The 12,788-nt window shown below is 43.6% G+C and overlaps 1 long non-coding RNA gene across 1 annotated transcript in view; it reads left to right on the top strand.

Annotated features, from left to right (window-relative positions):
• The first annotated feature begins 2,233 nt into the window (after positions 1–2,233).
• Positions 2,234–12,788, top strand: part of LOC134347577 (uncharacterized) — a 41,267-nt gene continuing 30,712 nt past the window's right edge. The window contains exon 1 of the long non-coding RNA XR_010018200.1: positions 2,234–2,409. This is a non-coding gene — a long non-coding RNA (uncharacterized LOC134347577). The remainder of the gene's footprint in view (positions 2,410–12,788) is intronic.

The following is a 12,788-nucleotide window of genomic DNA, read 5'->3' as shown; positions in this document are numbered from 1 at the left end:
TGGACTCAGGATTATTATCACCATCTTATATGATGTGAAATTTGTGGTTTTTTTGGCAGCAACAGTAAAGTGCCAAGACATAAAATTACAATAATTACAAAATAAATAGTGCAAAGAAATTTGGTGAAAACTAGAATTTCACTGAACACAAACATATTTTTGTCTTTAGTTAAAAAAAATTATTTCAATACATGAAAGTATTAAATGTAAATCAGAATGCATCATACAAGAGGTGTACAAGATAATGAGAGGCATTGATCGTGTGGATAGTCAGAGGCTTTGTCCCAGGGCTGAATGGCTATCACGAGAGGGCACAGTTTTAAGGTGCTTGGAGGCAGGTACAGAGGAGATGTCGGGGTAAGTTTTTTATGTAGAGAGTAGTGAGTGCGTGGAATGGGCTGCTGGCAGCGGTGGTGGAGGTGGAAACGATAGGGTCTTTTAAGAGGCTCCTGGATGGATACATGGAGCTTAGAAAAATAGAGGGCTATGGGTAAGCCGAGGTAGTTCTAAGGTAAAGATGTGTTCGGCACAGCTTTGTGGGCCAAAGGGTCTGTATTGTGCTGTAGGTTTTCTATGTTTCTATATTAATGTTAGGATTGAAATATTTTTTGGAACCTATGCCATCTCAGACCATTGGAAATTTATGATGACTGGGGGGTAGATTGCTATTTTCAAAGTGTATTCAGGTGAACGACCCCTCCCCCACATTATAGGGCGTTGCCATCTGAGAAAATTGCTCATATTCTGATTTCCTGTAACACAACGACACATCATTTGTGCTTACTTAAAGAAACACAAGTTGAAAAAAAAGCAAACAGGAATTCTGCAGATGCTGGAAATTCAAGCAACACACATCAAAGTTGCTGGTGAACGCAGCAGGCCAGGCAGCATCTATAGGAAGAGGTACAGTCGACGTTTCAGGCCGAGACCCTTCGTCAGGACTAACTGAAGGAAGAGTGAGTAAGAGATTTGAGAGGGGGAGGGGGAGATCCAAAATGATAGGAGAAGACAGGAGGGGGAGGGATGGAGCCAAGAGCTGGACAGGTGATTGGCAAAAGGGATACGAGAGGATCATGGGACAGGAGGTCCGGGATAGTTTATTTTCCTTCATATAACTTTTGTGAATTCTACAGGGTTTGAACTTGTATACCTCAAACAGCCTGTACATAGTTTGGGGCGGCCTATGTAAATTTAAAATGTCCACCAACATCCCAGAGGCTAGAGATACTGTATATGTGAATTCCATTGTTTGAGGAGCTCACAAGGCAAGTACAAAGTATCAAAATTTTTATGCTTTTGTCTGTTTTATTTCAATGATAATGAATATGCACTGACAGGTTACTCAGAGAAAGCCGAGTTAAAGGAAAAGGATATATTCAAAAATGATGTGTAATAATGGGAATGGCACAGATAATGCTGAGGAAGGTTGTTGATAGTGTTATTCATTTGGTTCCAATACATTGTTCTTCTGATAGCACTGGACAACACATTTTTTTGAAAGTGTCGCTTACTCAGAATTTTTTTTATTTGTGATAGACCACTGGGAGCTGAACACAAATATAATTTCAGCTGACTTATATCATGTAGGAATTTGGAGAAACTAGAAATTAAATTTTATTAAACTATAATACATTTAATTGCATAATGGGCTGACACTTTGCAATAGTTCAACTAAGATAAAAATGTTTTGTTGATGATTTCCGTTTGTACTCAGTGTCTAAGGCTTCTTGCTTAACCAGCCTTGACAAAACTGAGTAAAAAATTGTGATACTGACCAACTATGTCTGTTCATTTAAAAAGGTAGGAAGAAAAGTCATATTCAATTCTCTTTCAATTTTTTTGTGATGAACTTGAAGAAATTCCATGTGTTCTTTACAAATTAAGGGATGCCCACATGATCTGGTAACAGTCAATGAGATCTAATTGATTTTTCAGTTCTCCGTGGGAGGACATTCAACTGAAAATTTGTTCCAACAATTTCAGATAAATAGATAATTGATTTGAACTATCAACCTTTGTACTGTAATAGCTTATGTTTCATACCAAACAAGTTTGATCTAGATCAGAAGAAAAACATAGCTTCAGAAAGAAGTGTTGATCATTTTAGTGCAAAAAAGCCTCTTCAAAAGTGTGCTTGTGATTATTCAATGTGTTGTATTCATCTGAACATTAACTGCAATGTCATTGGGTGGATTTACATACAAATCATTAAATCCCTTTCTCACAGCTAAATATATGGAAGATTAAGAATGTTCTGATGTTTGGCTCTGGAGTCCAAGGCTGAAGCTGTTAACACTACTTTTCCTGCTGTCTTTATGGTATCAGGAGCCATCCAACAAAATCTTCTTATAAGTTCCTGCTCCAATCTCTACATTGATATCGTTATTGGACATCTACAGTCTTGTTAAGGTGTGTAGAAAGTAGAACAATGACAACAATGTCACCATGTATATTCATTGACTATCCAAGACCTCTGTAGGATAGTTCAGCTACTCCACTGCCAGCAATAATTCTTCAACCACTGTCAGGTTTCAACTGATAATTCCTGTGTTTTGGCATATCAGTTTTGCAGTACTCTTGTCAGATAATGCAGCTGTTATAGTCCACCTCTTCTCACAATCACTCAAACATTGCTGACATGGATCTGCTATGTGTGTGGTAATATTGGATAAGTTGATGTTCTGTACATGATTATGTTTCAAAGTATCTGTGGTGCAAATGTGACACTCTGCAGTGTGCAACAACCACACAATTCATACTAGCAACTTTAAAACCATCAGTAATAGCCATCAGGAAAGTGACCAACTCCTACTAAAGCAAACTTATGTTAGCAAGGACTGTGCTGCAACTGTATCATAATTCAACCTGTCAACTTCATAATTTGTCAGCTGCACATGACAACTGGCTGAATAATAAGTTTACTGTCCTGGATACTGTTGACGGGGACGACTGACCAGTTGTGAGCCACGGTGGCAAGGCCTCCAGCACTGAGTCTGACCCGGTGGTGCAGAAGGGTGGGACGGAGAAGAGGAGAGCTGTCATCATTGGAGACTCTATAGTCAGGGGAGCAGACAGGAGATTTTGTGGACGTGAGAAAGACACCCACATGGTTTGTTGCCTCCCGGGTGCTAGGGCCGGGATGTCTCTGACTGGGTGCACAACATCTCCTGGTACGAGAGGGAAAGTAACCAGAAGTCGTGATACACGTTAGTACCAATGACATAGGCAGGAAGAGGGATGAGGTCCTGAAGTGTGAGTTTCGGGAACTGGGCAGAAGGCTGAAGAAGAGGACCTCAAGGGTGGCGTTCTCAGGATTGCTGCCAGTGCTACGTGACAGTGATTGTAAGAATTGGAGGAGATGGCAGTTGAATGCGTGGCTGGGGAGTTGGTGCAGGGAGCAGGGTATTAGATTTTTGGACCATTGGGATCTCTTCTGGGGACGGTGGGACCTGTACAGATTGGATGGGTTGCACCTGAACTCGAGGGGGAGCAATATCCTTACAGGTAGGTTTGCTAGTTTAAACTAATTTGCAAGGGGGATGGGACCCAGAGCGATTGAGCAGTGAGAGAAGTGCATGGAGTAAAGCCGGATCTAACATATAGAGAGGCTTTGAGGAAAGAAACAGAATAAACGGTGTAAAGACAGTAAGGTAGAAGGGCTGAAGTGTGTGTGCCTCAGTGTAAGAAGCATCAGGAACAAAGGTGATGAACTGAGAGCTTGGATACATACATGGAATTATGATGTAGTGGCCATTACAGAGACTTGGCTGGCACCAGGGCAGGAATGGATTCTCAATATTCCTGGATTTCAGTGCTTTAAAAGGGATAGAGAGGGCAGAAAAAGGGGAGGAGGGGTGGCATTACTGGTCAGGGATACTATTACAGCTACAGAAAGGGTGGGTAATGTAGCAGGATCCTCTTTTGAGTCAGTATGGGTGGAAGTCAGGAACAGGAAGGGAGCAGTTACTCTATTGGAGGTATTGCCACAGCAAACTGTTGAGGCCAGTTCATTGGCTATGTTTAAGAGGGAGTTAGATATGGCCCTTGTGGCTACAGGGGTCAGGGGGTATGGAGGGAAGGCTGGGGCGGGGTTCTGAGTTGGATGATCAGCCATGGTCATAATAAATGGCGGTGCAGGCTCGAAGGGCCGAATGGCCTACTCCTGCACCTATTTTCTATGTTTCTATGTTTCTATGTTTCTATTCTATAGGCCCCCTGGTGGCAGCAGAGATACAGAGGAGCAGATTGGGAGGCAGATTTTGGAAAGGTGCAAAAATAACGGGGTTGTTATCATCGGTGATTTTAACTTCCCTAATATTGATTGGCACCTGGTTAGTTCCAAGGGTTTAGATGGGGCAGAGTTTGTTAAGTGTGTCCAGGACGGTATGTGGACAGGCCGACTAGGGGGAATGCCATACTAGATCTAGTACTAGGTAATAAACCGGGTCAGGTCACAGATCTCTCAGTGGGTGAGCATCTGGGGGACAGTGACCACTGCTCCCTGGCCTTTAGCATTATCATAGAAAAGGATAGAATCAGAGAGGACAGGAAAATCTTTAAATGGGGAAAGGCAAATTATGAGGCTATAAGGCTAGAACTTGCGGGTGTGAATTGGGATGATATTTTTGCAGGGAAATGTACTATGGACATGTGGTCGATGTTTAGAGATCTCTTGCAGGATGTTAGGGATAAATTTGTCCTGGTGAGGAAGATAAAGAATTGTAGGGTGAAGGAACCATGGGTAACAAGTGAGGTGGAAAATCTAGTCAGGTGGAAGAAGGCAGCATGCATGAGGTTTAGGAAGCAAGGATCAGATGGGTCTATTGAGGAATATAGGGAAGCAAGAAAGTAGCTTAAGAAGGGGCTGAGAAGAGCAAGAAGGGGGCATGAGAAGGCCTTGGCGAGTAGGGTAAAGAAAAACCCCAAGGCATTCTTCAGTTATGTGAAGAAAAAAGGATGACAGGAGTGAAGGTAGGACGGATTAGAGGTAAAGGTGAGAAGATGTGCCTGGAGGCTGTGGAAGTGAGCGAGGTCCTCAATGAATACTTCTCTTCGGTATTCACCAATGAGAGGGAACTTGGTGATGGTGAGGACAATATGAGCGAGGTTGATGTTCTGGAGCATGTTGATATTAAGGGAGAGGAGGTGTTGGAGTTGTTAAAATATATTAGGACGGATAAGTCCCCGGGGCCTGACGGAATATTCCCCAGGCTGCTCCACGAGGTGAGGGAAGAGATTGCTGAGCCTCTGGCTAGGATCTTTATGTCCTTGTTGTCCACGGGAATGATACTGGAGGATTGGAGGGAGGCGAATGTTGTCCCCTTGTTCAAAAAAGGTAGTAGGGATAGTCCGGGTAATTATAGACCAGTGAGCCTGACATCTGTGGTGGGAAAGCTGTTGGAAAAGATTCTTAGAGATAGGATCTATGGGCATTTAGAGAATCATGGTCTGATCAGGGACAGTCAGCATGGCTTTGTGAAGGGCAGATCGTGTTTAACAAGCCTGATAGAGTTCTTTGAGGAGGTGACCAGGCATATAGATGAGGGTAGTGCAGTGGATGTGATCTATATGGATTTTAGTAAGGCATTTGACAAGGTACCACAGGGTAGGCTTATTCAGAAAGTTAGAAGACATGGGATCCAGAGAGGTTTGGCCAGGTGGATTCAGAATTGGCTTGCCTGCAGAAGGAAGAGGGTGGTGGTGGAGGGAGTACATTCAGATTGGAGGATTGTGACTAGTGGTGTCCCACAAGGATCTGTTCTGGGACCTCTACTTTTCGTGATTTTTATTAACCATCTGGATGTAGGGGTAGAAGGGTGGGTTGGCAAGTTTGCAGAGGACACAAAGGTTGGTGGTGTTGTAGATAGTGTAGAGGATTGTCGAAGATTGCAAAGAGACATTGATAGGATGCAGAAGTGGGCTGTGAAGTGACAGATGGAGTTCAACCCGGTGAAGTGTGAGGTGGTGCACTTTGGAAGGACAAACTCCAAGGCAGAGTACAAAGTAAATGACAGGATACTTGGCAGTGTGGAGGAGCAGAGGGATCTGGGGGTACATGTCCACAGATCCCTGGAAGTTGCCTCACAGGTGGATGGGGTAGTTAAGAAAGCTTATGGGGTGTTAGCTTTCATAAGTTGAGGGATAGAGTTTAAGAGTCGCGATTTAATGATGCAGTTCTATAAAACTCTGGTTAAGCCACACGTGGAGTACTGTGTCCAGTTCTGGTCGCCTCACTATAGGAAGGTTGTAGAAGCATTGGAAAGGGTACAGAGGAGATTTACCAGAATGCTGCCTGGTTTAGAGAGTATGCATTATGATCAGAGATTAAGGGAGCTTGGGCTTTACTCTTTGGAGAGAAGGAGGATGAGAGAAGACATAATAGAGATGTACAATATAATAAGAGGAATAGATAGAGTGGATAGCCAGTGCCTCTTCCCCAGGGCACCACTGCTCAATACAAGAGGACATGGCTTTAAGGTAAGGAGTGGGAAGTTCAAGGGGGATATTAGAGGAAGGTTTTTTACTCAGAGAGTGGTTGGTGCGTGGAATGTACTGCCGGAGTCAGTGGTGGAGGCAGATACACTAGTGAAGTTTAAGAGATTACTAGACAGGTATATGGAGGAATTTAAGGTGGGGGGTTATATGGGAGGCAGGGTTTGAGGGTCAGCACAACATTGTGGGCTGAAGGGCCTGTACTGTGCTGTACTATTCTATGTTCTATATTCTGGGTAGAATGTTTCTCTTCAAAACTCCATTCGAATTGCATACAACTCTGTTGTTATGACAGCATATTTTGTGCAGATGGATGTTCAAACGTTTTTCTTTAAGCCTTACTGGTCATGCGGTTACTACTGAATGCCAAGGTACAATGTATTCAGTTTCATCAAATTTTGTGATTTGTCAGAATCTTCCCACCTTCCAAAATTATGGGGTGATAATATTATTTACTCACAGTGAAAGGCAACACATTGAGACTACTGTCTCTAGCATCCAGGGCTTCAGAGAACTGTCTGTGTGCATCAGATTCAAATGGTGAAGCACTAAGCTACTTGTATTGCATAAGACAATGTTGCATAATTTTCACAGCATTGTTGTTTTGTCTGCTTTCTCAAAATATTTCCAGGAATTGCTTCATACTGCTTCTTGGCCTGAAGCCATTGGCTTTCAGCTTCTGCAGCCGTCATGAATTCAGCTCTGCATTACTGCAGTACATCATTTGACTTACCTACCCCACAATGTTCACTGGTGGTCCATGCAGGCTGGCATAGTGTCCTTTGCCATGACCTATGAAGGGCCTACATTTAACCCTTCTACTTAGAGTCATAGGGAAGTACAGCACAGAAACAGACCCTTTGAGCACCTAGTCCATGCCAAAACCACTTAAGCTGCCTACTTACATTGACCTGCATCAGGACCATAGCCCTGCTATCCATGTACCTATACAAACTTTGGTTAAACATTGAAATCAAGTTTGCATGGACCACTTGTGCTGGCAGCTCATTCCACACTCTGCGGAATCCACTGAGGTTCATCTGAGTGAAAAAGTTTCTCCTCATGTAGACCCAAATCCCTTTGTTCTACCACACCCCTCAGTGCCCTACCATTCACTGTGTAAGACCTACCCTGGCTGGTCCTACTGAAGTGCAAACCCTCACATATGTCTGCATTAAATTCCATCAGCCATTTTTCCAGCTGATGCAGATCCCTCTGCAAGTCATGATAGCCTTCCTCACTGTCCACTACATCTCCAGTCTTGGTGTCATCCGCAAATTTGCTGATGCAGTTAACCACATTATCATCCAGATCATTGATATAGATGACAAACAACAATGGACCCAGCACCAATTCCTGTGGTGCACCACTAGACACAGGCCTCCAATCAAAGAAGCAATCTTTTACTACCACTCTGGCTTCTCCCACAAAGCCAGTATCTAATCCAATTTGCTACCTCATCCTGAATGCCGAATGATTGAACCTTTTTGCCCAACTTCCCATGCAGGACCTTGTCAAATGCCTTACTAATGTAGATAATATTGACTGCCTTGCCTTCATCCACTTTCCTGGTAACTTTCTCAAAAAGTGCTATGAGATTGGTTAGACATGACCTACCACGTGCGAAACTATGCTGACTATCCTTAAACAGTACATGTTTGATCAAATACTTATATATCTGGTCCCTTAGAATACTTTCCAATAACTTTCCCACAACTGATGTGAGACTCACCGGCCTATAATTTTTTGGTGCCTGTTTAGAGCCTTTTTTAAACAGCGGAAGAGCATTGTCTATCCTCCAATCCTCTGGTACTTCTCCTGTTGCTAAGGATATTTTAAATATCTCTTCTAGGGCCCCAGCAAATATCAGCACTTGCCTCCCATAGCGTATGAGGGATCACCTTGTCAGGCCCTGGGGATTTATTTCCCCAGATTTGCCTCAGGTTAGCAAACACTTCCTTAGTAATCTGTCCAGTGTCTATGAAGTTGAAGCCGCTTTGCCTCACTCCTATAGACTCTGTATCCATCTCCTGAGTAAATACAGATGCAAAGAATGCATTTAAGATCTCCCCTGTCTGTTTTGGCTCTACACATGGATTACCGTTCTGGTTTTCCAGAGGACCAATTTTGTTCCTTGCAATCCTTTTGCTCTACCTGTAGAAGCCCTTAGGATTCTCCTTTGCCTTGTCTGCTAGAGCAACTTTATGCCTTCCTGATTTCTTTCCTAAGTGTTCTCCTGCATTTCCTGGACTCTGTAAGCACCTCATTTGCTCCTACTTGCCTATATCTTCTGTGCACCTCCTTTTTTTTCTGTTAAGCATCATTCTATACACTTATTATCTTTACCTTTTATTCTGACAGGCACATACAAGCTTTGTACTCTCAAAATTTCATTTTTGAAGGCTTCCCACTTTCCAAGTACACCTTTGCCAAAAAACAGCCTGTCCCAATCCACACTTGCCAGGTCATTTCTGATACCATAAGAATTGGTGTTTCTTTAATTTAGAATCTCAACCTGCAGACCAGACCCATAATCTATGCATATTTCCTTTGAAACTAATGGCGTTGTGGTCACTGGAGGCAAAGTGTTTTCCCTACACAATCTTCTGTCACCTGCCCTGCTTCGCTCCCTGATGGTAGATCCAGTGGTGCACACTCTCTCTTTGGGACTTCTATGTACTGGTGAAGGAAACTTTCCTGGATACATTTGATAAATTCTGTCCCATCTGGTCCTTTGACAGTATGGGATTCCCGGTTAATATGTGGAAAGTTAAAGTCACCTACTATAACAACCTTATGTTTCTTGCAACAGTCTGCCATATCTCTACAAACTTGTTCTTCTTGTTATAGTGATCTACCCTTGGAATAATGATCAGTGAGGCACCGAGGGAATCTATATTTACTGAAAGTAACCTTTATTGTCTCAACTAAAAAACGCATAGGTTCACAAACTAACTACCTGTGTGCAAACCCACTAGAATTCCTTGATCCTCCAAGAACAGTCAATGAAGACAAAAAGTATTACCCTAGGAAACTAGTCTATGCCAGCTAGGCGTTCCTCATGGTCCTGATCTCTGTATTTATGGGGTCCTTCACATCTGCAGTGGTCTCTGGAGAGTTATCACCATTATGTATTCCTGATTCTTATAGTGTTCCTCGTCAGTTGAACTGATGGGATCTCCATCCCATTGGCTGAAGGTCAGCTGACCTACGTGGGTCACCTTCCTACTGGCTCTAGTCCAGGGCTACAACCAACGTTGTTCTATGGTTTCTGCCCCCCAGCCTTGTGTATTTGTTCCTTTCAACTCTGACTGCTCCAATCCAATCAAACCAGGTGACCCAGACACTGAGTCTAATGAGATTACAGACTGCTTCTCAGGTAGGTCTGCCATTTTACATAGTAAATAGCGATTCATCTGAGAATGGCTCCAGGTTTAGCAGGTCATTACTTGAAGCTCCTAATGTCCACATTTCAATAGCTCTTATTAGATCATTGCTCAGCATGAATCAGTTCAGGGTTCACAAAATGGCTGGGGGTGGGGGGGGGGAACAAACAATTGGTTTGTCTGTTTTCCTTGATCTTGATTCACTCGAATCCTCTAATTTGTAGACTGTAGCTCCTTCTGGACAACACTAAATACCTAAGACTGTCGGGTGATCTGTAATATAGCCCCATTAACAAGTGAAAATCTGCAGATGCTGGAAATCCAAGCAACTCCCACACCATGCTGGAGGAAATCAGCAGGCCAGGCAGCATCTATAGAAAAAAGAACAGTCGATGTTTTGGCCCGAGACGTGGTCATATTTCTCTTATTGCTCAGTTCCACCCATTATGCCTCACTAGTCAAGATCTCCAGTCTGTCCTGACAGAGCAGGGACATGACATTTTCCGGGACTAATAACGCCACCCCTCCTTCTTTAATCCCTCCCACTCAACCACATCTGAAACAAGCAAACCCCGAAATACTGAGCTACCAGCCCTGACCCTCCTGCAACCAAGTCTCACTAATGACAACATCATAATTCCAGGTGTTGATCCATGCCCTGAGCTCATCCACCTTTCCTTGCATTGAAATATACTCAGCTGAGGACACTCATTGCACCATACTCAACCTTTTGATTCCTGACTTTGAGATCTTATCAACATTGGCCTCCACAACCACTCCACTAACTGTTCTGGCACTCTGGTTCCCATCCCCTTGCAACTCTTAATTTAAAACCCACCATGCAGCATTAATATACCTTTCCATGAGGATATTAGTGCCCCTTCAGTTCAGGTGTAAGGCATTCCTTCCGTACAGGTTCTACCTTCCCTTGAAGAGAGCCCAAAGATCCAAAAATCTTATGTCCTCCCTCCTACACCAACTCCTTAGCCACATATTATAATCTTAATTCTTGTCTCACTAGCACATGGCACGGGTAGCAATCCTAAGATCACATTCCAGGAGGTCCTGCCCTTTAGCTTAGCATCTAACTCCTCCCTGAACTCCCTATGCAGAACCTCATCACTCGTGCTACCCACGTCATTGATACCTACGTACATAAACCATGACGACGGCCTGTTCACCCTCCCACTTAAGAATGCTGAGGACCCGATCTGAGATGTCTCGGGCACTGGCACCGGGGAGGCAACATACCTTCCAGGAATCTCGTTCTCGCCCAAAGAATCTCCTGTCCGTTGCCCTAACTAACAAATCCCTATCACCACAGCGTGCCTCTTCTCCCCCCTTCCCTTCTGAGTCACAGAGCCAGATCCAGTGCCAGAGACCTGACCACTGTGACTTTCCTCCTTGGAAATTTTTAGGTTTTATTGTTTTACAACATTGGATCATGGTGGATTTAATTTGGCTTTTTTAACACTGATCAATAGAAAAGATTTTTTCATGTTAAAGTGAAAACAGATCTCACAAGTGATCTAAATTAATTACAAATCTAAGACACAAAATAATTGATTGCATAAGTATTCACCCCCTTCAAGTCAGTATTTAGTATATGAACCTTTGGCAGCAATTACAGCCTTGAGTCTGTGTGGTTAGGTCTCTATCAGCCTTGTACATCTGGATCAGGGGCGGCGCTAAGGTGGTACTAGCTGGGGCTATAGCCCCAGCAGAAATTGCAATAGCACCAGCGTAGCACCACCGAGAAATTAACTGAAATTTCACATACAAATTGCAGCTGCTTTGCTTTCTCTGTATAGTTTTGAATACAGCTTGTTTCTCCAGTTGATCTAGTGAAACAGTGCCCCCAATTACCATAGCACCCATGCAGCAATAAAGTTATAAACTCTGTCAGATCCACTCTACACTTTGTTCGTTGTCAATGTCTCGCCATTGCTGTCCTCAGATAAGTTAAGCTGATCTAAAATCACTTAAGGTGGTGATGTCACTCACTCTCACTCACGCAACAGATTGATAGTATACATCCAGGCGCAGATCCATGGTCTCGCGAGACTAATGGATACCACACACACACACACACACACACACACACACACACACACACACAGTGCTTTTGCAAGCTAGCGTGGGCCTACCACGTGTATTATTTTGGCGGCGTGAAAAATGGATCGATTTTTAGTGAGAAAATGACCTCATTCAGAGGAATCAGTGGTGTCTCAGCCCAAGCCTGTCTTAATTGAAAGTGACATGCAGAAAAAAGTAAGTGGGGATGAGAACGACAGCAGTTCATCGAAGGAGTGTGAGGGCGAAGTAGAGGAACAAGAAATGGAGCGGGATTCGGAAGAGAACGTGGAGGAAGCTGCTCTTGGTGCTAGTGGGAATACTGTTAGCGATGTTAGCCAGCAGCCTGAGGAAGGGCCCCGTCGGCCAGCATTGAAAAAGTACCCTTTGCTGCTCGCAACAGTTTGGCAGTTGACAAAGGTTTTTTTTTCGTGGCTGGTTTGACTGACTGGAATATTCGATCACGAAAGATACCACGTTCTGCTTCGCATGCAGGCATTTCCTGTGTGGAGGACATGGGTTCCATTCTGAGTCTACCTGCACTGTCACTGGTTACCACAACTGGCGGAAAGCTACAACAGCCTTCAAAACCCACCATGTAAGTGCAGCTCAGAAGCTTGCTATGGAGGCACGGGCGGAATTCAGACTGAGAAAACAAGACGGTTCAAGATTGGGAAATATGCTTGACAAAGGACATGCAAAGATTGTCCAAGAAAATCGTGAGTATATGAGAGCTGTGGTTGAGTCTCTAGCAAGGACAGACAGTGAATGACAGTGGAATTTCTAGCTCTATTGAGACCCTACTGCGATGTATTTACAGATTTATACAAACTAATC

This window comes from Mobula hypostoma, chromosome 6 (assembly GCF_963921235.1).
Source record: "Mobula hypostoma chromosome 6, sMobHyp1.1, whole genome shotgun sequence".
Classification (NCBI taxonomy): domain Eukaryota; kingdom Metazoa; phylum Chordata; class Chondrichthyes; order Myliobatiformes; family Myliobatidae; genus Mobula; species Mobula hypostoma.
The sequence above is the reverse complement of the archived record's forward strand: the minus strand, read 5'-3'. Positions and strand labels throughout refer to the sequence as shown.